This window comes from Schistocerca americana, chromosome 7, assembly GCF_021461395.2.
Source record: "Schistocerca americana isolate TAMUIC-IGC-003095 chromosome 7, iqSchAmer2.1, whole genome shotgun sequence".
Taxonomy (NCBI): domain Eukaryota; kingdom Metazoa; phylum Arthropoda; class Insecta; order Orthoptera; family Acrididae; genus Schistocerca; species Schistocerca americana.
This window is the reverse complement of record NC_060125.1, coordinates 16019724-16042756: the sequence shown is the minus strand read 5'-3', so window position 1 is coordinate 16042756 and position 23033 is coordinate 16019724. Positions and strand designations below refer to the sequence as shown.

General features: G+C 41.3%; 1 long non-coding RNA gene across 2 annotated transcripts; it reads left to right on the top strand.

Moving 5' to 3' along the window:
* The first annotated feature begins 2358 nt into the window (after positions 1–2358).
* LOC124622299 lies at positions 2359–22654 on the top strand. 2 transcript variants are annotated; one of them, XR_006980617.1, is made up of 3 exons: positions 2359–2463; positions 10960–11252; positions 22221–22654. It is a non-coding gene; the product is annotated as an uncharacterized LOC124622299 (long non-coding RNA). The 2 variants fall into 2 exon arrangements; XR_006980616.1 differs by lacking the exon at positions 2359–2463 and adding an exon at positions 10545–10879.
* Positions 22655–23033: the final 379 nt, after the last annotated feature.

Sequence of the window (23033 nt, the reverse complement as noted above, 5' to 3'; positions counted from 1 at the left end):
TCGGGACCTTTGCCTTTCCGAGGCAAGTGTTCTACCCACAAGCTTGGGTAGCTCATTGGGTAGAGCACTTGCCTCGGAAAGGCAAAGGTCCCGAGTTCGAGTCTCGGTCTGGCGCACAGTTTTAATCTGCGAGGGAGTTTCATATCAGCGCACACTCCGCTGCAAAGTGAAAATGTCATTCTGGAAGCATTATTTACTTATTCAGAAAGCATCTAGAAGACCAATGCATTAGTTCACTGTATCACATTTTTTAATGGATTGTAAAATGTTAATTTTATATTTATTATATTAGTTTGTAAAATTGGGCTGTGCATATACAATATATCGTATTACGGTAATTCCTTTATCATGTAAGTTCTGCAAAGGTTGATAACAAACTAACTATCAATTTAGAGACCTCTGTTCATGCTCTGCGAGTTCCACATGGTGTTCGTTATGCATAGCACATCTGTAGAAATATCTTTACTGTACTGGTAGGAGCAGCACATCTTTTATATCTAACGTGTGTCTTATATTTTAATGTAAAATTCCAAATTTATTATGGTAGCCACCATTTCTGCTGTCCAAGCTGCAGTTCTTTTCCTAGTGATTGTTACAACTGTGTCTGTCGTTATTTGGTATCTCTGTCTTTCAGAAATATTTGCCCTAAGATAGACCCTGTGAAAATATTCACATCGAAGGGATTGAAATTATTTGTGCAAGTAACATCTAATTGGAAACATTGAAACATAGCTCTTACCATCTTCATATCTGAGCAAGGGCCATACCTGGCATGACAATGAAATGCCATATTGTTTTTCACACCCAAGCCTGAAAATGTTAGAGTCTTGCACAATACACATGGCTGAACACTCAAAGATATGTGAACCACTTGGGTGCTACTCTTCATAATGCCCTACCAAGAGATTGGAGACAGAAACTGCTTTTAGATCAGAGTTAAAATTATTTCTTGCTGAGAAGTGTTTCTACATTGTAAATGAATATGTTAGTGTATAGGATTCCTAGGCCCTCATTCATTGTTGGGTTCTTTTGATCGTGTTAATGATATACCATCTATATTGTGTTTTTCTTTGCAAGGATGTTTCTGCTGTTGGTTTTCTGTTTCAGATGCTGTGTAATACACCTCTGCTGAGGAGAGATATGGTACTAACCTAATTGTGATGATTATAATGGCAGGTTTTCGAGTGTTCATGCATTAAATCTTTTAGCAGTGTTACATAATGTGCTCAATTTTTTGAGCATTGTTTTGAATAGAAGTTTAATGATTTACCTACATCATTGATTGCAGAAAAATGCAAAATACACAATACGTCATTCTTTCATATAATTTGGTCATTTATTTTCAATTTTTCGACGGTGTTTTTATTTTCAACATTTCGTGTTCATTGATTCACTTTTTGTAGCTGTTGCAGTCACAATATACGCGATGTATTTTATGATTACCCTTATTGTACCGGACTGACATTCAAAACATTGGGATTTGTTTCTCATCGGGCCATACTGACTTGTGTTTTCATCTTTCCCCTTGTTGCTAACATGAATGCTGGGATGCTTCCTTTGATCAGGTCCTGGCCGACTTTATGCAGTATCGTATTTTGTTAATGCCTTATGTAGAGTATATTATTTCTGTTATGTTTTCGACAGGTTCTATACTATTGTACTAAATAATCCATGGGTGAATAAATAATTATGAAATAGGTCTACTATCTGAAAAATAATCCCATGTTCTGTCACATCTTAATAAGATTTCGAAGTGGTGCAAGGATTGGCAACACGCTTTAAAAACTCAAAAATTTAAAACTTCCCAAATATTTTTGTTTGTAAGGAAGAAATAATCTCCTGCTACGAGAATCGTTTTCGTTATTACAGTTACAAAGTTATGCATGTTACAGGAACATGTTGTTGGCCATTTTCAGTACATCAGCAGCACCGCAATTTGAGCGAGTACTATATTTGTTATAGTTGCAGAAATAGCGAGGTTCAACAAATAACGTACAAGATAATTTGTTATGCACACCACATCCCGCAACTGTGAGTTGCCTTGGTAGTTAGTAAACACAGCTTGACAGTAACGAATAGTATATACAATATTATCGGAGAAACAGAGCGAGAGTTAGAAAGTGAAACACCGCTTTGCAAACCTTTCTTTTTGAAAAAAGTTCTGTAAAGCATGTCAACTATGCACACAATAATTCAATTAATCGGTATTCAAACATGAGTTGTTAAGCAATTTATATAGAACTATCGTATAGTACATACATCATGTGTGTTCATTTATCATGTTGGCAATGCTAGTATTCAAATGTTTTCTCACACTCCGTTGTCAGGACAATACCACTGAAAGCATTTGAAATTTCTCAATTTTCACTCTAGCAGAAGGTAGTTTCGGACTTTGCCGATTATTACAAATGAGGCCTTATCACTGAAGTTTGTAACATCCGATATCAGCGGATAACTGCCATTGTGAGCATTATCATGTTACATACCCTTTACATAAAATATATTAGTAATTCTTAAATTTAGTTACAGACCATATATTGACCTTAACCATGCATAACAAGAAGTAATATGTTCGGAAGTATTCTCACCTGAAAAGCTATCAATCATGTACTGCAGAGTGAATCAGCCAGTCTACTCATTTTTATTTCCGCTTACTGGCAGTTATTCCCCCTCCTGCACAGGGCTAGTGATGACATCGCGTTCCTTTAACTGTCGCCCGTCGTTAAGCCATCCACAAGCAAAGTGAAGGCAAAAAATCTTGCATTCGCATATTGTTGCACAGTGCTAGGAGGTAGTGTGTTGAACACAAAAAATCGTGGCCGGTGCGGTGTGAGCATTGGGGTGGATGTGGATTTATTTATTTATTTCGTGTTCCATAGCTCCATATGGGAACATATCCCTGGATATAGAACGAGTCAAGGTTTTTACAGATTATTGTTTTGTGCACATATACATTGATCTTATCATTAGATTAAAGAAACTGTGAAGTTTACCATATACCCTTAATATTAGTTAAGATACAAGACATCTGAAAGAATATACAGTCATACATAAATTTGGGTATTGTTCTTAAGTTATACAGGCGTCATATACAGTTGTTGTTGTTGTGGTCTTCAGTCCTGAGACTGGTTTGATGCAGCTCTCCATGCTACTCTATCCTGTGCAAGCTTTTTCATCTCCCAGTACCTACTGCAACCTACATCCTTCTGAATCTGCTTAGTGTATTCATCTCTTGGTCTCCCTCTACGATTTTTACCCTCTACGCTGCCCTCCAATACTAAATTGGTGATCCCTTGATGCCTCAGAACATGTCCTACCAACCGATGCCTTCTTCTGGTCAAGCTGTGCCACAAACTTCTCTTCTCCCCAATCCTATTCAATACTTCCTCATTAGTTACGTGATCTACCCATCTAATCTTCAGCATTCTTCTGTAGCACCACATTTCGAAAGCTTCTATTCTCTTCTTGTCCAAACTATTTATCGTCCATGTTTCACTTCCATACATGGCTACACTCCATACGAATACTTTCAGAAATGACTTCCTGCCACTTAAATCAATACTGGATGTCAACAAATTTCTCTTCTTCAGAAACGCTCTCCTTGCCATTGCCAGCCTACATTTTATATCCTCTCTACTCCGACCATCATCAGTTATTTTGCTCCCCAAATAGCAAAACTCCTTTACTACTTTAAGTGCCTCATTTCCTAATCTAATTCCCTCAGCATCACCCGACTTAATTAGACTACATTCCATTATCCTTGTTTTGCTTTTGTTGATGATCATCTTATATCCTCCTTTCAAGACACTGTCCATTCCATTCAACTGCTCTTCCAAGTCCTTTGCTGTCTCTGACAGAATTACAATATCATCGGCAAACCTCAAAGTTTTTATTTCTTCTCCATGAATTTTAATACCTACTCCGAATTTTTCTTTTGTTTCCTTTACTGCTTGCTCAATATACAGATTGAACAACATCGGAGAGAGGCTACAACCCTGTCTTACTCCCTTCCCAACCACTGCTTCCCTTTCATGTCCCTCGACTCTTGTAACTGCCATCTGGTTTCTGTACAAATTGTAAATAGCCTTTCGCTCCCTGTATTTTACCCCTGCCACCTTTAGAATTTGAAAGAGAGTATTCCAGTCAACATTGTCAAAAGCTTTCTCTAAGTCTACAAATGCTAGAAACGTAGGTTTGCCTTTCCTTAATCTTTCTTCTAAGATAAGTCGTAAGGTCAGTATTGCCTCACGTGTTCCAGTGTTTCTACGGAATCCAAACTGATCTTCCCCGAGGTTGGCTTCTACTAGTTTTTCCATTCGTCTGTAAAGAATTCGTGTTAGTATTTTGCAGCTGTGACTTATTAAACTGATAGTTCGGTAATTTTCACATATGTCAACACCTGCTTTCTTTGGGATTGGAATTATTATATTCTTCTTGAAGTCTGAGGGTATTTCGCCTGTCTCATACATCTTGCTCACCAGATGGTAGAGTTTTGTCAGGACTGGCTCTCCCACGGCCGTCAGTAGTTCTAATGGAATATTGTCTACTCCGGGGGCCTTGTTTCGACTCAGGTCTTTCAGTGCTCTGTCAAACTCTTCACGCAGTATCGTATCTCCCATTTCATCTTCATCTACATCCTCTTCCATTTCCATAATATTGTCCTCAAGTACATCGCCCTTGTATAGACCCTCTATATACTCCTTCCACCTTTCTGCTTTCCCTTCTTTGCTTAGAACTGGGTTTCCATCTGAGCTCTTGATATTCATACAAGTCGTTCTCTTATCTCCAAAGGTCTCTTTAATTTTCCTGTAGGCGGTATCTATCTTACCCCTCGTGAGATAGGCCTCTACATCCTTACATTTGTCCTCTAGCCATCCTTGCTTAGCCATTTTGCACTTCCTGTCAATCTCATTTTTGAGACGTTTGTATTCCTTTTTGCCTGTTTCACTTACTGCATTTTTATATTTTCTCCTTTCATCAATTAAATTCAATATTTCTTCTGTTACCCAAGGATTTCTACTAGCCCTCGTCTTTTTACCTACTTGATCCTCTGCTGCCTTCACTACTTCATCCCTTAAATCTACCCATTCTTCTTCTACTGTATTTATTTCCCCCATTCCTGTCAATTGCTCCCTTATGCTCTCCCTGAATCTCTGTACAACCTCTGGTTCTTTTAGTTTATCCAGGTCCCATCTCCTTAATTTCCCACCTTTTTGCAGTTTCTTCAGTTTTAATCTACAGGTCATAACCAATAGATTGTGGTCAGAGTCGACATCTGCCCCTGGAAATGTCTTGCAATTTAAAACCTGGTTCCTAAATCTCTGTCTTACCATTATATAATCTATCTGGTACCTTTTAGTATCTCCAGGGTTCTTCCATGTATACAACCTTCTTTCATGATTCTTAAACCAAGTGTTAGTTATGATTATGTTGTGCTCTGTGCAAAATTCTACCAGGCGGCTTCCTCTTCCATTTCTGTCCCCCAATCCATATTCACCTACTATGTTTCCTTCTCTCCCTTTTCCTACACTCGAATTCCAGTCACCCATGACTATTAAATTTTCGTCTCCCTTCACAATCTGAATAATTTCTTTTATTTCATCATACATTTCTTCAATTTCTTCGTCATCTGCAGAGCTAGTTGGCATATAAACTTGCACTACTGTAGTAGGTGTGGGCTTCGTATCTATCTTGGCCACAATAATGCGTTCACTATGCTGTTTGTAGTAGCTTACCTGCATTCCTATTTTCCTATTCATTATTAAACCTACTCCTGCATTCCCCCTATTTGATTTTGTGTTTATAACCCTGTAGTCACCTGACCAGAAGTCTTGTTCCTCCTGCCACCGAACTTCACTAATTCCCACTATATCTAACTTCAACCTATCCATTTCCCTTTTTAAATTTTCTAACCTACCTGCCCGATTAAGGGATCTGACATTCCACGCTCCGATCCGTAGAACACCAGTTTTCTTTCTCCTGATAACGACATCCTCTTGAGTAGTCCCCGCCCGGAGATCCGAATGGGGGACTATTTTACCTCCGGAATATTTTACCCAAGAGGACGCCATCATCATGTAATCATACAGTAAAGCTGCATGCCCTCGGGAAAAATTACGGCTGTAGTTTCCCCTTGCTTTCAGCCGTTCGCAGTACCAGCACAGCAAGGCCGTTTTGGTTATTGTTACAAGGCCAGATCAGTCAATCATCCAGACTGTTGCCCTTGCAACTACTGAAAAGGCTGCTGCCCCTCTTCAGGAACCACACGTTTGTCTGGCCTCTCAACAGATACCCCTCCGTTGTGGTTGCACCTACGGTACGGCTATCTGTATCGCTGAGGCACGCAAGCCTCCCCACCAACGGCAAGGTCCATGGTTCATGGGGGTCATATACAGACATACATAAATTTGGGTATTGTATTAAGTTACACTGTACTTACGGAGTATGATTAATCAATTGTAAAGGTCCCCCAGTAAGTTTTAAGCACAAACAAGAGATTTTGCTAAGAAATTCATTAATACTGTAACTAGACTCATCTAAAAGGAACTGCTTCAGATTTTCTTTAAACGTTGGCATGTTTCCAACCAGTTCTTTAATGAGCGGTGGGAGGGCATTAAAAATCTTGGTGCCACTGTATAAAACCCCCTTCTGGACCATGTTTTTCTTTTTTAGCTCATAATGGATATCCAGTTTTCTTTGGGTGTTATAACTGTGGTATGATTTTGAATAAGATGCTATTTTTTGAAACAAAGCACATCGGGGAAAAAATATATTGGGCAGGTGTTGTAAGGATTTGTAGAGCTCTAAACAGATCCCTGCACGAGTGCCTAGGGTGTACTCCACACATAATTCTGATTGCTCGCTTCTGTGCATGGAACATTTTTTTGCTATTGGTTGATTTTCCCAAAATATTATACCATAGGCCATAAGTTGGTGAAAATAGCTAAAATATGCAGTTTTTATTGTGCTCATTTCCCTAGTGTCTGAAATTATTTTTAAGGCAAATGTTGCTGAGCTTAGCCTTTTGCACAGATCTTGAATATGGTGGTGCCACTTTGCTATCTATATGCAGATCCAAGAATTTGGAGGACTCAACCTTCAAAATCTCGTGCTCACCCATTTTTAGGTTCATTTCATTAGTAACATTTGTGTTAGAAGAGAAGTGAATGTAATTTGTCATTTTTAGGTTGACTGTAAGGCCACTGGTTTCAAACCAGTTTGTCAAATCTGCAAAAGCTTTATTTGCAGCCTCATTTGACATATTCCCTGAGAGATTATTAACTGATAACATGGTGTCGTCAGCAAACATGAGTATTTTCCCATATTCTGTACATAGTGCTAAGTTATTTATAAATATTAGAACGAGCAGTGGGCCCAGCACTGAGCCTTGAGGTACTCCTGCAGTAATGGAGCCCCATTCTGAAGATACCTGGCCACCATGCAGTCCTTCCACGATTACTTTCTGCTTTCTACCACACAGATAGGATTCAAGCCACGTGCCTACGGTTCCACCCATTCCTAGGGTCTTGGCTTTACTCAAGAGAATATGGTGACTTAAACTGTCAAAAGCTTTTGACAGGTCACAAAATATTCCAACCGTCATCATATTATTATTTATGGCTTCCATAACATTGTCAACAAAGGCATGTATTGCATCCACGGTTGATACCCCTTTCCAAAAGCCAAACTGGCTACTGCTGAGGATATTATATTTACTAAGATGCTCAACCATTCTGCTATGCATCAATTTCTCTAGTACCTTGGAGAAAACTGAGAGTAATGAGATTGGTTGATAGTTTGTAGCCTCAGTCTTTTCTCCCTTTTTATAAATTGGTCTTATAAGCCCATATTTTAGCCTGTTGGGAAAAACACCTTCTTCCAATGATGTATTACTAATATGGCAGAGGACTGTACTTATTTCTTTACAACAATATTTCAGTAACTTGCTGGAAGTGTTGTCAACTCCAGCAGAATTTTTACATTTTAAAGACAATCATTTTTTCTAATTCTATCACTGTAGTTTTTCGAAGATGCTTCTCATCTATTTTGTTAGTTAAGGTGTTATGCAAGTATTCTGTAGCATTCTTTACAGAACCCTGGCATCCCATTTGGTTGGTGACTGTTAGGAAATGATTGTTAAAGATATTAGCCAGCATTTCGGGAGCATCCACCGAAAGGCTCCCAGTTCTTAAGCTAATCACTTCTTTGGCAGACAGGCTTTTCCCTGTCTCGCTTTTAACATATTTCCATATGGTTTTCATTTTGTTATTTGATTTGTCAATTTCCTTTTTTTAGATACATACTTTTAGATTTCCGGATCACCTTCCTTCATATTCGTTACCTGTGTGTTATTTTTTCTCCAACGAATCGAAAACCTCGGCTTCTGGTGAAATTGTTCTCCAGTGCAAAATTACACTACATTCAATTTCCTACAAAAAGGGACTGTACTTTTCTTCCTCTTGGACCAATAATTTGGAACGGGTTAAAAACAACTATTAAATTGTGTACCATATCTAACTGCAGTAGAGGCATACTAATGGATAAATTGTGTTCCAGGGGTGAAACAGGCTGGGCTGTGGGAGGTGTGTGGAGTAGAGTGTGAGTGAAGGTAGCTCACTGCACTGTGTTTGTGCACTTCCCACCTCCATAGGTCTACAAATCTGAAGGTGGAGCTGGTGATTCTCCACTCTATCTCGTCCACTGCGTCACAAGAAGCAACTACAGAGTATATCACAAACTTATATGGCCCCTCTGTAGTGCACTATATGAATCACTGCCGACACAGTGCACAGACACGCTCGAGGAGGGTTTAGTTTGCACAACGTGCATTAACACTACATGGAATGCGAATATAAGGTACTAATAACACTAATACAGGTAATGAATATGAACAGAATCTACTTTAATCTCTGCATACTGTGCTACACTGCTACAGGAGAAATTGGTTCTTTATGGTTCTGTTCAGAAGACGTAGTGTTCTTCTAAGAAAGATCACTTCCACCATTGTGAGTACTGCTCACTTCTCTGTTTACAGACAGGCTGTAACTGCCCTGTGTTTCGTGTCCACTTATCTTTTGCTGATAGACAAAATAGCTTTGATGAACTTGTGTTTAATATAATCCATTATGGAGTCGAGGTAGCAGTTTTCGTTATACTGGTTATCACTGTTAACATTCACCCGCGATTCTTATACATATATTTTAACAGCGCGTTTCAAGATATGATGATGAGAGCATTGTCTCTTGAAACGCGTTGTTAAAATATATGTATAAGAATCGCGGTTGAATGCTAACAGTGATAACCAGAACTTGTGTTTATATAGTGAAGTTATTTCCTGTTTGGAAAGGGAGTAGGCCTATTTATTTGAAGGTGTTAAGTGAGCTATTATGTTGTCAGTTACTTATGTGGTGTTGGTGGGAAAGGGACTGGACTGTAAAAAGTGGCACCCTGCTGCTGTGTATTGTAAAACTGTGTAATTGTGTTTTAGGCACTTGGTGGTGAATTAATGGATGACTAAAAATGTTACTGCACTTCTCTCCCATTAATTGTGTTACAGGTAGACTGCATAAATATTTTCCATTCATAATTCATGAATTGCTGCATTTGCAGAGTGGGCTGCACCGAGTGGAACCACTTAACGCACATCCACAGTACATCTTCCGAGATAGGTGTGGCTATGTCTGATGGAATGTGACTGTTAATATTGAAGTCTATAACAGTTATCTGCTGTAACGCATTGCTTGACTTATGTTGAAATATCTGAACAACTGTTATAGTCTTGGTGACCTACTTTTGTTGCAGTGGATTAAGCCTCTGAGCCTCATCGTATTTTTGGAGAACTGAGGCAAGGTGATGCATTTGATAACCCTCGTGCTGTGAAAAGTATTCCAGCTTGTGACAATGAAATCTATGATGTCCTGTACATATTGACAGTGTGTCCTATTTGGAAGAGTCTCTTCAGCGTGGTAGACAATTGACAGTTCCAGCTGTTGAACTTTTTTACATGATATGAGTAGCGCACTCAACAACTGCAAATAAGTACCCAGTAAACTGAAAATAACTCCACTGTGTAAACATGAGTTCAGTGAAGCTATTCTGTCCATTTGCATAATACAAATGGACAGGAAATGCTGGGGAGCAGCACCTGTGGTGGGGGAAGCTGCCTTTCCCGTAACGGATCACTAAGAATCAGTTTCTCCTCTTGCAGTGTAGAACATTGTGCAGAGATTTACATACGTCCAGTTCATGTACATTCCCTGCATTAGTGTTGTTAGTAACTTGTATCTGCATTCTGTGTAGTGTTAACTCATTTTGTGCAAAATAAACCCTCCCCGTGGACATCTGCACGCTGTGTCACCAGCGATTCGTGTGGCATATTGTGGACGGAGAACTTTGTGATGTACCCTGTAGTTGCTTCTTGTGATGTAGCGAGGGGGATCACCTGCTTAACCTTCAGTTTGCTTACCTAGGAAGGAGGGAAGTACATTAATTTTTTACCATTGGAACAATATTTTTAGTGCCATAATTTGCAATTTTTTTCATCCTCTGCAAACTATTAGTCCTAGAGAAAAAGTGACTAGAACCTTTTTTGGCAGGGAAGTGAATGCAGGTTAATTTTGTATTGGGGAAGAATTTCCCCAGGATCCGTTGTTTTTGAGTCATTCAAGAACAAAAATAAAAAATTACCTTTAAACCTACCCCCACACCAATGCTCACACTCCACAGGTCAGGGTTTTTAGTACAATGTTTGTGACAATATATCCTAGAACTGTGTAAAACTTTGTGACTACGTGACTTTTCCCCTAATTTTCCTTCATTGACTGGACTAAATGTTAGTGTTTGGAACTGACACAGATAGTGAAGGGCTTCATCATCAAAGGTAGTGTTGAGATGTGTATGTAAGTAAACTGGTTTTCAGAATTTTTGGTGTTACCGTTGTTTGTATTTTTGCACGATAAGGCATTTAGCGACAGCTGTAAACAGAATGGCAGAAGAACCTTTTGAGAGGACGGAAAAGAAACCCGAGCCTGTCAGCATTACCTCCCCTGAAATGTAAGAAACTGGTGGATTCCAAGACAAAATTGTGGAAAATGGAGACATCTTCAAATAACAGAAAGAAATAAAGGCTGAAGAGGCAGGATCACAGATGTCAGATGAAAGTTACCGCAAAAAAGGTTAAGTTGGAAAAGAGTGAAAATGAAAATGGATGCTTGTGCAGTGACTGAAGTTGAAGTCATAAATTGAGGATGATGGTGAGTAGTTCATATAATGTGTAATGCTACCTACATTTGAACTGTTGGCCTAAAGTGCACTTACAGTATACTTCAGGCTCTTGAGTTGCATGCTGCTGTTGGCAGATTGTATATCTCTGTTTAGCAATGGAGCTGTTAAGGAGCACATAACTGTGCTAACAACACATTAAAGAACCATGTAGGCCTACTGTATACAGATTGTCCACATTGTGTAGTTATTTAGATTGAGGTGTAGTTTCTTAATAGATGGCTAATGTGCTACTCAGTATCAAAAAGTAATTTGTGTTTTTATCTTATCGGTTTTGTTTGAAATGCACAAACGAGGAGCCACAGTTAGTTGCTTGAACCTTTAACATTAAAGTCCTGTTGCATTATAAGGGAAATATATTTGCTACCAGTGAATGTTAATTTTTATTCCACGCACTCTCCGTTGACATTCTTAACTGCGAAAATAACAGTATTGGAGAATTGTACATAAATGTGTTGTCAAGGCAACACACTTCTAAAGACCAAGAGTAAAAGAAGTCAGATACAATGCACACTTAAAATTTACATTCTTCATTTGCCAGAGGAAAACTTCAGAATTGGGTGGTTGCTTTTACCAAACAATGCAGAACATTGAAGTTGTAGGTTGCCTCTTTTGCTATTTAACCACTGTATGCACTGGAATCTGTAATGAAAAATCTGTTACCTGGTGCCCTTTTGTGAGACTTACATTCATTTCTTTTTTTGTGACTCTTTATTATGTTGTATTTTAAATGTAGGCATACTTTGTGGCCTTCAGTCCAAAGGATGGTTTGATGTAGCTGGTTTGATACTAGCCAATCATGTGCAGACCTCTTAATCTATGTATAAATACTGCAGCTACATCAATTTGAACCTGCTTTCTGTGTTCGTGACATGCACCACCTGTACAATTTTTACTCCCCCCCCCCCCACTTCCCTCCATTAACAAATTGTATTTGCCACAATGCCTCTGGATGTGTCCTATCAACTGATCCATTCCTTTCGTTACACTGTGCCACAAATTTCTTGTCGTCCACAACTCTTTTGTGCATGGTGGGCACGTGACCCCGAGCTCGTGCAACTCTCTTTCCTTTCTGGGCTGCGTGCCTTCCCTTTCCACATCCCTTCCTGTCCCCGACCCTCCTCCTCCCCCCCTCCCCCCTTTTCCCTTCCCCTTCCCCTTCCCCTTCCCCTTCCCCTTCTCCTTCTCTTTGGGAGTCTGTTTTGCGCCTACATCCAGAGATGGACACTTGTGAACGAATGAAGTGATTTCTCTTCTTTTATCTCTACAATGTAACATATCTGCCCTTACTTTGCCCTTCTCTTTTCTCGATTCTTCTCTTTCCCTTCTTCTCAGCTGCAGCGCTTGAGAATTCTTCTCTACTTTCCTTTTCTTTCTTTCCTCCCTGTGCCTGTCTGAAGACCAACCCACACGTAGCCGGTGACGGGGTAACGGGTAATTCCCCACCCCAGATAGACAAGTAGGACACGTACGTACCCCCTGGTAAAGGCCAGGCCCGAGGAGGGGCGGTTACCCGAGTTGGTACTTTCCGAACGTGCCGATCGGTCCTTCCGTCCGTTTCTCGGGAGGTGTGGCCTGAGGTGTACACAATCACCTAAGGCGGGAGTGCCCTCAGAGAGGGCTCCCACTAGGAAGGAGAACGCCATCAGAGACGCCAGTAATCATGGTGGATACTTTTGCAATGGTTTCTTCTAATTCTAAAACTTCTGCCCACAAGAGAAAGCTAGACGAGTCTCAGCCACGGACAATTCTTCTGTCAGTGCCAAAGTTCCTAGTCATTTCTCAGTCTGACGAAGGTCGAGACTTCTCGACAGTCGACCCTTTCATTATTCAGAAAGGTGTCAATGCAATTGCAGGTCCTGTAAAGTCATGTTCCTGGATACGAAATGGCACTTTGTTGCTAGAAGCAGATAGTGCCCTCCAGGCACATAAATTGCTTCAAACTACGCTGCTACACACCTCCCCTATCCAGGCGGGAGCACACCGTACTTTAAGCCCATCACGTGGTGTGGTTTATACAAGATCACACAACGGATTATCAAATGAGAACATTAAAAATTACCTGTCTGATCAGGGAGTAATGGCCGTACAATGAGTCACGAAAAGGGTTGAGAAGGAATTGGTGCCAATCCGCACTCTCTTTTTGATGTTTGACAGAGTTCAACTTCCATTGAACATTAAAGCAGGATATTTTCAGTTCATGTTTACCATCCCCGACCCTATGCATTGCTATCGGTGTCAGAGGTTTAATCACACCAGCCAGTCATGTTCCAATATGGCCAAACGTGTAACCTGTGGCAGGGATGCCCATGAGGGTGCTTGTCCACCTCCATCCCCTTGTTGCATCAACTGTATGGGCGACCATGCTGCTTCCTCTATAGATTGCCCCATTTTCAAAGACAAACGGTTATTTCAGGAAATCAGAGTGAAGGAAAAGGTGTCGATCTTTGCTGCTCGAAAGTTATTCGCCAGTCGAAAGCCCACTGTGCCTCACGCAGGTAAATACAGCACTGTCCTTGCCTCTCCTCGGCCAACAAAGGAGGCGGCCACGCAGACTTGTGATCTCACCTTTAGTGCCACGGTCGTCAGATCGGCCAGTGCAAAGATCACCCCTTCAACTTCCCCACTCTATGGCTCACCCTTCATCGGGCTCTGCTAAATCACAAGCCCCAAAATCAGACAGCCAGACTTCCAAAAAAGAGCCTACTCGTGAAGATTTTTTACGTACCCCGACTTCACAACCGTCGATCCCTCCCTCATCTCAACGTCCTGTTTCCAAGAAGGCTAATTAGAAACCCAGTTCCTCTCCTTCTCCGCCACGGCGTGTCTCATCTACAGCACCACCTGGCGGTCACCGCGATTGGCCATCTTCTGTGTGGCCCAGGCGCACTGCTGGCGGCCGATCAACCGGCCGATTGCTGGTGGCAGCAGCTGCTGCCGAACAACCTATGGATCGGGATCTTCTGCCTTCGGCTGAATGCTGTTCCACGCTGTCGGTCACTGGCTCTGAGCAGTCGTTGAGTTGACGGCAACCTTGGTCACATTCTTCCCTTTTCTGTCCACCCGATGTCCATTATCCATTGGAATATCCGTGGCATTCGAGCCAGTTGGGATGAATTGTCGATCCTCTTACGATCCTACTCGCCGGTCATCTTCTGTCATCAGGAAACAAAGCTGCGTCCCCGCGATCACATTGTTTTTCCTTATTTTAAGTGAATCTGATTTGATCTCCCCTCTGTTGATGGCACTCCAGCATATGGAGGACTCGTGACTCTTCTCCATGTTCCTTCCAAACTGTTGCTGTCCATCTTTCCCTTTCTGGATACACCTTCTCTCTTTGTGCTGTATACATTCCATCGTCCACACCAATGGCAAGAGCTGATCTCCCTCATCTTCTTCGTCAGCTTCCGCCCCCCTATTTGCTGGTTGGGGACTTCAACCCCACCACCTACTTTGTGGACCTCTGCGTCCTTGTCCGAGAGTCTCCCTGTTGATTGACCTCTTCCACCAAGTGGATGTTGTTTGCCTCAACGCTGGGGAACCTACATTTTTGTGTGCCTCCATATCAACCTACTCATTTGGACCTTTCGGTCAGTACTGTTCAGCTAGCTTGGCACTTTGAATGGTTCCCTCTTGCCAATAAATACTCGAGTGACCATTTTCCATGTGTCCTTCGATTACAGCCACAATTGCCATCTATGCGCCCAAGACACTGGAAGTTTTCTTAAGCCGATTGGACGCTTTTCTCCTATCTAGCAACATTTGATGACCGTCAATTTCCTAGCATCGATTATCAGGTCACTCGTGTTACAGAAGTTTTTCTTACAGCCACAGAATGTTCGATACCTCGTAGTTCCCCTTTGCCCCAGTGCCCCCCAGTTCCTCGGTGGAACGAGGTGTGCCATGATGCGATACGCGAGTGGAGACGTGCTCTTCGTGTTTGCCGCCATCATCCTACGTTGGCCAACTGTATCTGCTATAAGCAGTTACGTGCGCGATGCCTTCACATCATATACGACTGCAAGAAGGCAAGCTGGAATTTCTTTCGCAGCTCATTTAATACCTTCACTCCCTCATCAATTGTTTGGAGTCAATCTGACAGATATCCGTCACTTCCAGTTTTCCCCCAACCTCTGGGCTAACTGTCATGCAGGATACCTTAGTGTACCCAGTCGCAATCTCTAAGTCATTGGGTCAACACTTTGCTGAAATTTTGAGCTCTTTGAATTACCCACCAGTCTTTCTCCTGAAGAAATGGGTTGCGGAAGAGCGACCAGCGACCTCTTGCTTTTTCCTCTCAATATCGTGAAAGGTATAATGCCGTTCTTTCTATGCGGGAACTCAGACATGCATTCTCCTCCTCTCGCTCTTCTGCTCTGGGAGCAGATGGTATCCACGTCCACATGTTGCTGCATCTATCATACACTTGTCTGTGCAACCTCCTTCGCCTTCATAATCAACTTTTGTGTTGACAGTACCTTTCCCAGAAAATAGCGGGAAGCTATTGTCATACCTGTTCCGAAACCTGGAAAGGACAAACATCTCCCCTCCAACTATCGCCCAATCTCTTTCACGAGTAGTGTTTGTAAGGTTTTGGAGCATATGGTAAATAGCCATTTAGGCTGGTGGCTGTGGTCCCAAAACCTTTTAACAACAGCCCAATGCGGTTTCTGAAAGCATCGTTCGACAGTTGACCATCTTGTTGCTCTGTCCACTTATATCATGAACAATTTTCTCAGCAAACACCAAACGATAGCTATATTTTTTGATACGGAGAGGGCATACGACACCTGTTGGAGGACAGGCATCCTCTGCACGCTGTTCTCTTGGGGCTTTCAAGGTCGGCTACTCCGTTTCATCCGTGAATTTATGACAGAGCACACATTTGAGGTGCAGGTGAACACTACTCTATCCCGTACTTTCTCTCAAGAAAAAGGGGTGCCCCTGGGCTCCGTGCTAAGCGTTGTACTGTTTGCCATCACCACAAATCCAATTATGGATTGTCTACTTTCCGATGTCTCGGGCTTCCTCTTTCTCGATGACTTTGCAGTCTACTACACCTCTCAACAGACCAGCCTTCTCGAATGACGTCATCAAGGATGCCTCGATTGCCTCCATTCGTGGAGCATCAAAACCAGTTTCCAATTTTCTCCCAGTAAGACTGTCTGTGTAAATTTTTGGCGTGGTATGGAGTTTTATCTGCCATCTTTACATCTAGGCCCTGTTGACCTTCCATTCACAGATGTCGCCAATTTTTTGGGACTTATGTTTGACAGAAAACTGTGCTGGTCTTCCCACATTTCATATCTTTCGGCTCGCTGTCTGCGATCCCTCAACACCCTCTGTGCTCTGCTCCTGGGCAACGGACAGAGTGATCCTCCTCCGCCTATGCTGCGCCTTACTGTGCTCAAAATTGGACCATGGAAGCATAGTTTACTCCTCTGCACAGCCGTCTATTCTTCAGTGTCTCGACTCTGTCCACCACCGTGGATTGCATTTAGCATCTGGAGCTTTTTACACCAGCCCCATGGAGAGCCTTTACGCTGAAACTGCTGAACCTCCGCTGTCCGATCAGTGAGCTGTCTGAGTCATTTTGATAGTCATCTGTCTTCCATGCCTGCTAATCTGACCCGTGTTTCTCCCCCCCCCCCCCCCCCCCCCCGACGCCTCCTTGAATTTAGGGTATGCAGGCAACCCTTCCTCTCTGCTGCCACCAGGAGTCCACTTTTGTCAACTGCTACATTCACTTTCCTTCCAATTTCCTAAAACCTTTCTGACAAATAGGAGTATGCTGCCACCTTGGCCCCACCCCTGGACATGCCTTCTCTGTGACCTTTGTCAGCTTCCCAAGGATAGTACCCCTCCCCCTAGTTTATCGTTGGGCATTAGCTGCTCTATGCACACAAATGGAGGATGCCACATTTATTTATACTGACGGCTCCAAGACCACCTTTGGTGTCAGGAAAGCCTATATTATTGACGACACCCCTATTAAATTTCAGTTTCCTGACCAGTGTTCAGTTTTTACTGCTGTTCTCCGTGCTGTCCAATACATCTGTTGCCGTCAGCGGATACAGTATATTATATGCTAGTATTCGCTGAGCTCTCTTCTCAATCTCCAAGCTCTTTATCCTGTCCACCCTCTGGTCCACCAGATTCAGGCCTGCCTCCATATGCTCCACTTGGGGGGAATCTCTGTGGCATTTCTCTGGATCCCAGGGCATGTTGGTATATGTGGAAAGAGGCAGCCCATATAGTGGCGAAGGTTGCTCTCTGTATTCCTCAGCCCGCCGTTTGCACGGTTCCGTTTGCTGGTCTACAGAGCATTTTATATTGTTGTGTTACTCTTTTATGGCACACTCATTGGTCTGCACTTCAGGATAATAAATTGTGGGTCATAAAACCTCTTCCCTGTGCTTAGACCTCTTCCGTCTGGCCCTGTTGTTGGGAGGAGGTAACTTTAACTTGACTCTGGATTGGGCATTGTCTTTTTAGCCATTGAGATCTTTTAAGTGGCGCTCCTCCTCTGCTTTGTCCCCACTGCTCTCAGTCGTGGATGGTGAGACACCTGTTACTTCAGTGCCCCTATTTTAAACCACTTTGTGCCCGTTTACAGCTGTTTCCCGATATATCTTCCATTTTAGCAGATGACTCGTGCTCAGCTGATCGTGTCCTTGAGTTTATAAGTGTGAGTGAGATGACATTGGTCATTTGAAACTCTTTTTGGGGAAAACAACCCCCTCTTCAATAGCACTTTTCTAAGATTTCCTTCTGTTTTTTTAGTTTTCCTCCTCATTAAGTTTCGCTCCCATTGATGCTGATTTCAATTCCTGTTTTATCCTTCACTAAGTCACAAATGGGCGCTTATGACCATAGCTATTTTGTGCACTGAAACTTTTTTTAATCGTATTGACCAACTAGGATCATGTTAACAACTTCAGTTCCTCATCTTCCTTTGTTATTTTCTATTTTTCCAGTATTCCCTCATTTTCTCTCCATAAAGTCTCTTCATTTCTTCTGTCCATGTTGTTCCCCATATTTTATTTCTTCTGCTTTGAATGCCTCCCAAATTTAGTATTTTATTTTTAAAACAGTTTCTTTCTGCTGTTTCTGGTTCTTTAATGTTGTTTCTTTCTAGATCTTTCCTTACTACTGTAATCCATGCTATTGTCGATTTCTTCTTTCAGAAATATAGCAGTATTTGCTTTGTTAGTTTATTTCCATCCATTCGGTAGAGGTGTCCAAAAAAGGTTAATCTTTGTGTGGCCATTACTTCATATATTTCCTTTATATTTTTGTAGATCTCCTCATTACTTCTTATATTCCAACCATCTGCAGTTTTTATTGCAGTTGTTATTTTTCTAATAATCCTTCTTTTGAGAACCTCTAATCTGTTCATCTTATAGTTCATTTTTAGGCATTAAGATCCATATAAACATTCTGGTCGAACCAGTGTGGTGTGGGGTTTTAGTTTTGTTTTTCTAGATATACATTTCTTGTTGTAAATATTTTTGGTCAAACCCTATGCTCTTTCCATTTTGTTAATCCTTACATCTATTGCAGATTTTTGTAGTCCATTCTGTTGAATAGTCTCCCAAGATATGTATATTTATTTACTCGCTCTATTTTACCTATTTGTTTTGCTGTGAATTTTGGCACATTTTTTATACTTGTCATGAATTTTGTTTTTTTCCAGCTGAAATTTTGAAACCAGTTCTGTTTGCTATTTATTCCAGAAGGTTTATCTGAAGAACAGCTTTTGTCAGGTTTTCTGAAAGTATTGCAAAATCATCCACAAAAGCCAAGCAGTTTACCTTAATTCCATTTGTTTTCCTTCCCAGATTCATTGGTTCAATTTTGTGATTTGTTTAGCTCCGAATTTCAGATCCTTACAGTTTTTTCTAGAACACAATTAAACAGTAAATCACCTTATTTTATTTTTATTTTTTAAGTTCTTATCACCAAACCTCAAAATTTTTATTTCTTTTCCCGAAACTTTAATTTGTTCAGAAAATTTTTCTTTGGTTTCCTGTACTGCATGTTCATCATACAGTCCAAATGATAGGGTATAGACCACAACCCTGTCTCACTCCCTTCCCAACCAGTGGTTCCCTTTTGTGCTCCATGACTCTTATAACTGCCATTTGGTTCCTGTAGAAATTCTGAATAGCATTTCACTTCCTGTATTTTACCCTTGCTTCTTTCAGAATTTAAAAGAGTGTATTCCAGTCAGCAATGTCAAAAACTTTCTGTAGGTTTACAAATCATATAAGTGTAAGTTTGCCTTTCCTTATGCAGTCTTTTAAGATAAGTCACAGGGTCAGTATTGCCTTGCCTGTCCCTACATTTTTCTGGAAATCAAATTGATTTTCCCCAAGGTAGGCATCTACCAGTTTTCCATTCTTCTGTAAATAATTTTTGTTAGTATTTTGCAACTATGACTTAGTAGCTTGATAGTTTGGTAACATCCACACCTGTCAGCACCTGCTTTATTCACAATTGGAATTATTACATTCTTCATGAAGTCTGAGGGTATTTCGCCTGTCTCACACATCATGCATGCCAGATGGAATAGTTTTGTTGTGGCTGGGTCTCCCAAAGCTATCAGCGGTTCTGACAGAATGTTGTCTACTCCAGGGGCCTTGTTTCGCCTTAGTTCTTTCAGTGCTCTGTCAGTCTTCCCGCAGTATAATGTCTCCCACCCCATCTTCATCAGCATCCCCTTCCCTTTCTACAATACTGTATTCATGTTCATTTCCTTTGTAGAACTCATCTATATATTGGCTCCACCTTTCAGCTTTCCTTTCTTTGTTTAGTACTGCTTTTCCTTCTGAGCTCTCGATATTCAGAGAGCTGCTTCTCTTTTTGCCAAAGGTCTCTTTAATTTTCCTGTAGGTGGCATCTATCTTTCCCTCAGTTATGCAGGCTTATAACGGCTTGCATTGTCCTCTAGCCATTCCTGCTTAGTCATTTAGCACTTTCTGTCAATCTCATTCTTTAGACATCTGTATTCCATTGCACCCAGTTCATTTGCTGCATTTTATGTTTTCTCCTTTCATCATTTAAATTCAGTGTCTGCTGTGTTATCCAAGGATCCTATTAGCCCTTCGTTGTTTGCCTATTTGATCCCCTGCTGCCTTGACTATTTCATCTGTCAAAGCTACCCATTCATTTTCTGCTGTTTCAGTCAAAGGTTGCCTAATTCTCCCTTTGAAACTCTCAGTAATCTTCGGTTCTTTCAACTTATCCAGGTTCCATCTCCATAATTTCCTATCATTTTGTGATTTATTGAGTTTTAATCTACAGTTCATAAAAAATAAATTGTGGTCAGAGCCCACATCTGTCCCTGGAAATGTCTTACAGTATAAATGTGGTTCCAAAATCTCGTGTCTTACCATTATGTTAGGTGACACATTTGAGATGTTGGAAAAGTAAAGCACTATATACAAGAAAGTGTGCAAACTTGTTGCTTATTAGCAGCACATACATGTGGAGGGGAGGCTGGACTTTGTGTCTGAAATTTGTCACACAGCACATTAGCTCTCAACATGTCGGTCACTGCAAATGGGGCACATATTGTGCCTCGGGGGTGTGCAGCATTCCTGGAGTGATTTGATAAAAGGCTACTGTAACATGACTCTGTAGGTCAGTCAGATTCTGCGGTTTTTATGGAAATAATGTTGATGTTAGGCCGGAATATTAAAGGCTGTGGGAGGGGTCTACCAAACCCACACTGGCGATCATTGAATATCTGAATATCTGGTTTAATTGTCCTCACACAATGACATCCAAGTGTGCTGGAGCACCATCATGTTGATAGACATCGATGTCCAGTATCTCATCTTTCTGTAATTGATAAATGACATACTGGTCAATTATTTCCAGGTAATTGAGAGCACAAACAGTCTCCTCCACAAGAAAGAATGGGCTGATAACACTGCACCGACACCTGAAAACTCCCTGGGTCTCTACAACACTCGAAAATTTTTTAGGCCACATGCCACATTGACTACGTTGTTGCTTTGTAACAACCATTTTCACTTACAAGGTAGCACACTCAGCATGTGTTGACTGTTGTCACCTCTGTAGGTTGTACAATGTGCTTCTGACATCTGCTGTTTGCACTGTGAACTAGGTGCTGACAGCTTGCCTCACAAAGCATGGTCATTCATTGTTAACTCGCCCCATTTTCATGTACTTTGCAGAAAATCGCTTGGAGATTTATTCACTAACTTAATAAATATAATGCAATACTCTTATGACGTCTTAGATGGATCACCCTGTACAATCAATCTGAAACTTGCCATTGTCTCCAGGTCTCTTGCACATATACAACCTTCTTAGACGATTCTTAAACCAGATTACAATGAAATTAACACCCTTAGCTGCTTACAGGCATTGACATACGTCAACGGGGACAGATGAAAATGTGTGCCCTGACCGGGACCTGAACCCGGGATCTCCTGCTTACATGGCAGACGCTCTATCCATCTGAGTCACCGAGGACACAGAGGATAGCGCGACTGCAGGGATTTATCTCTGGCATGCCTCCCGCGAAACCCACATTCTCTACGTATTGTCCCGCACTACATTCGTCGGGGCACACATTTTCATCTGTTCCCGTTGATGTATGTCAACGCCTGTAAGCAGCTAAGGGTGTTCATTTCATTGTAATTTCATTCTAATGAGCTGCACGGTCACCGATGGTATCTGTTCTTTCGGACATGTCCGAAAGAACTGATACCCTCTCAGTAAATCTTAAAATTTTGCACAGGACATAAAATCACTGCTAACATCTGGTTTATCAGGCACATTTCTTTTTCATACCTTTCCCTGTCCATGTTTTTCTACTATTTTTCCTTCTCTTCCCTTTCCTACTATACCAAATTGCATGTTTGAAGGCACTGTACACTCTCTAAACTAAATGTTTTTATTTTCAGAAGCTACACGAAAAAGCTCTCAGCTCTACAGTCCGAGTCTGACCGACTTGTCCGACGAGCCACTGTCGGCGGCACTGCGATCGCAGGCCCCTCACGGTGTGCGCTTACTCAGGCAAGTGTCGCGGGGATTTGTTAATGTAGAGGCTGACTGTACGCTGTAGGTGTCTGCAGACTTCCATCATTAGAGGAACAGTTCTATGAACAGTACATGCCATTCTTGGGAGTGTGGACCACTTCGTTGGTTACTCGAGTTCCTCATCTGACCCCAGAACTGTCATTTACTGCAGCTAGGCATTTAGCACTAATAAAATGTGAGTTACATAAAATGGAAGTGTCCGACATATCAGCAGCCGTGAAGATATGAAAATTTAAAGGTATCTCCATTTTGAGCAGTACAAACTTTAGAATTATTATTCTAATTTGTTAATCCTGTGGTGTAGTCCATGTACTGTGTGAAAGTGACTTGTCAACATATGATCGAAGAACATTTATTATAAACTTTCCTGGTGATCTCAGTGAACTGCATTTGGTAATATCAAGACCTATGAACTGGTTAAGAGACTTACTCAGTTATAAAACTTTTGTGCCTGTGTTTGTTTATATTATGCATTATATGTATATTTAACCAATTGTATAAGAAATCTTTAAATAAGAATGTAAAATGACTGTGTAAACTTGTGACTAGTAATAATTGAAGGTTATTGGCAACGAAATGTTGTTGTAAGCTTGTAGTGTATCTTACGGAATATGCCCATGACACAGGCAAGTCCTAGGAGCAATACACATTGGGTTCAGAGCTGGCTAGAAATAACT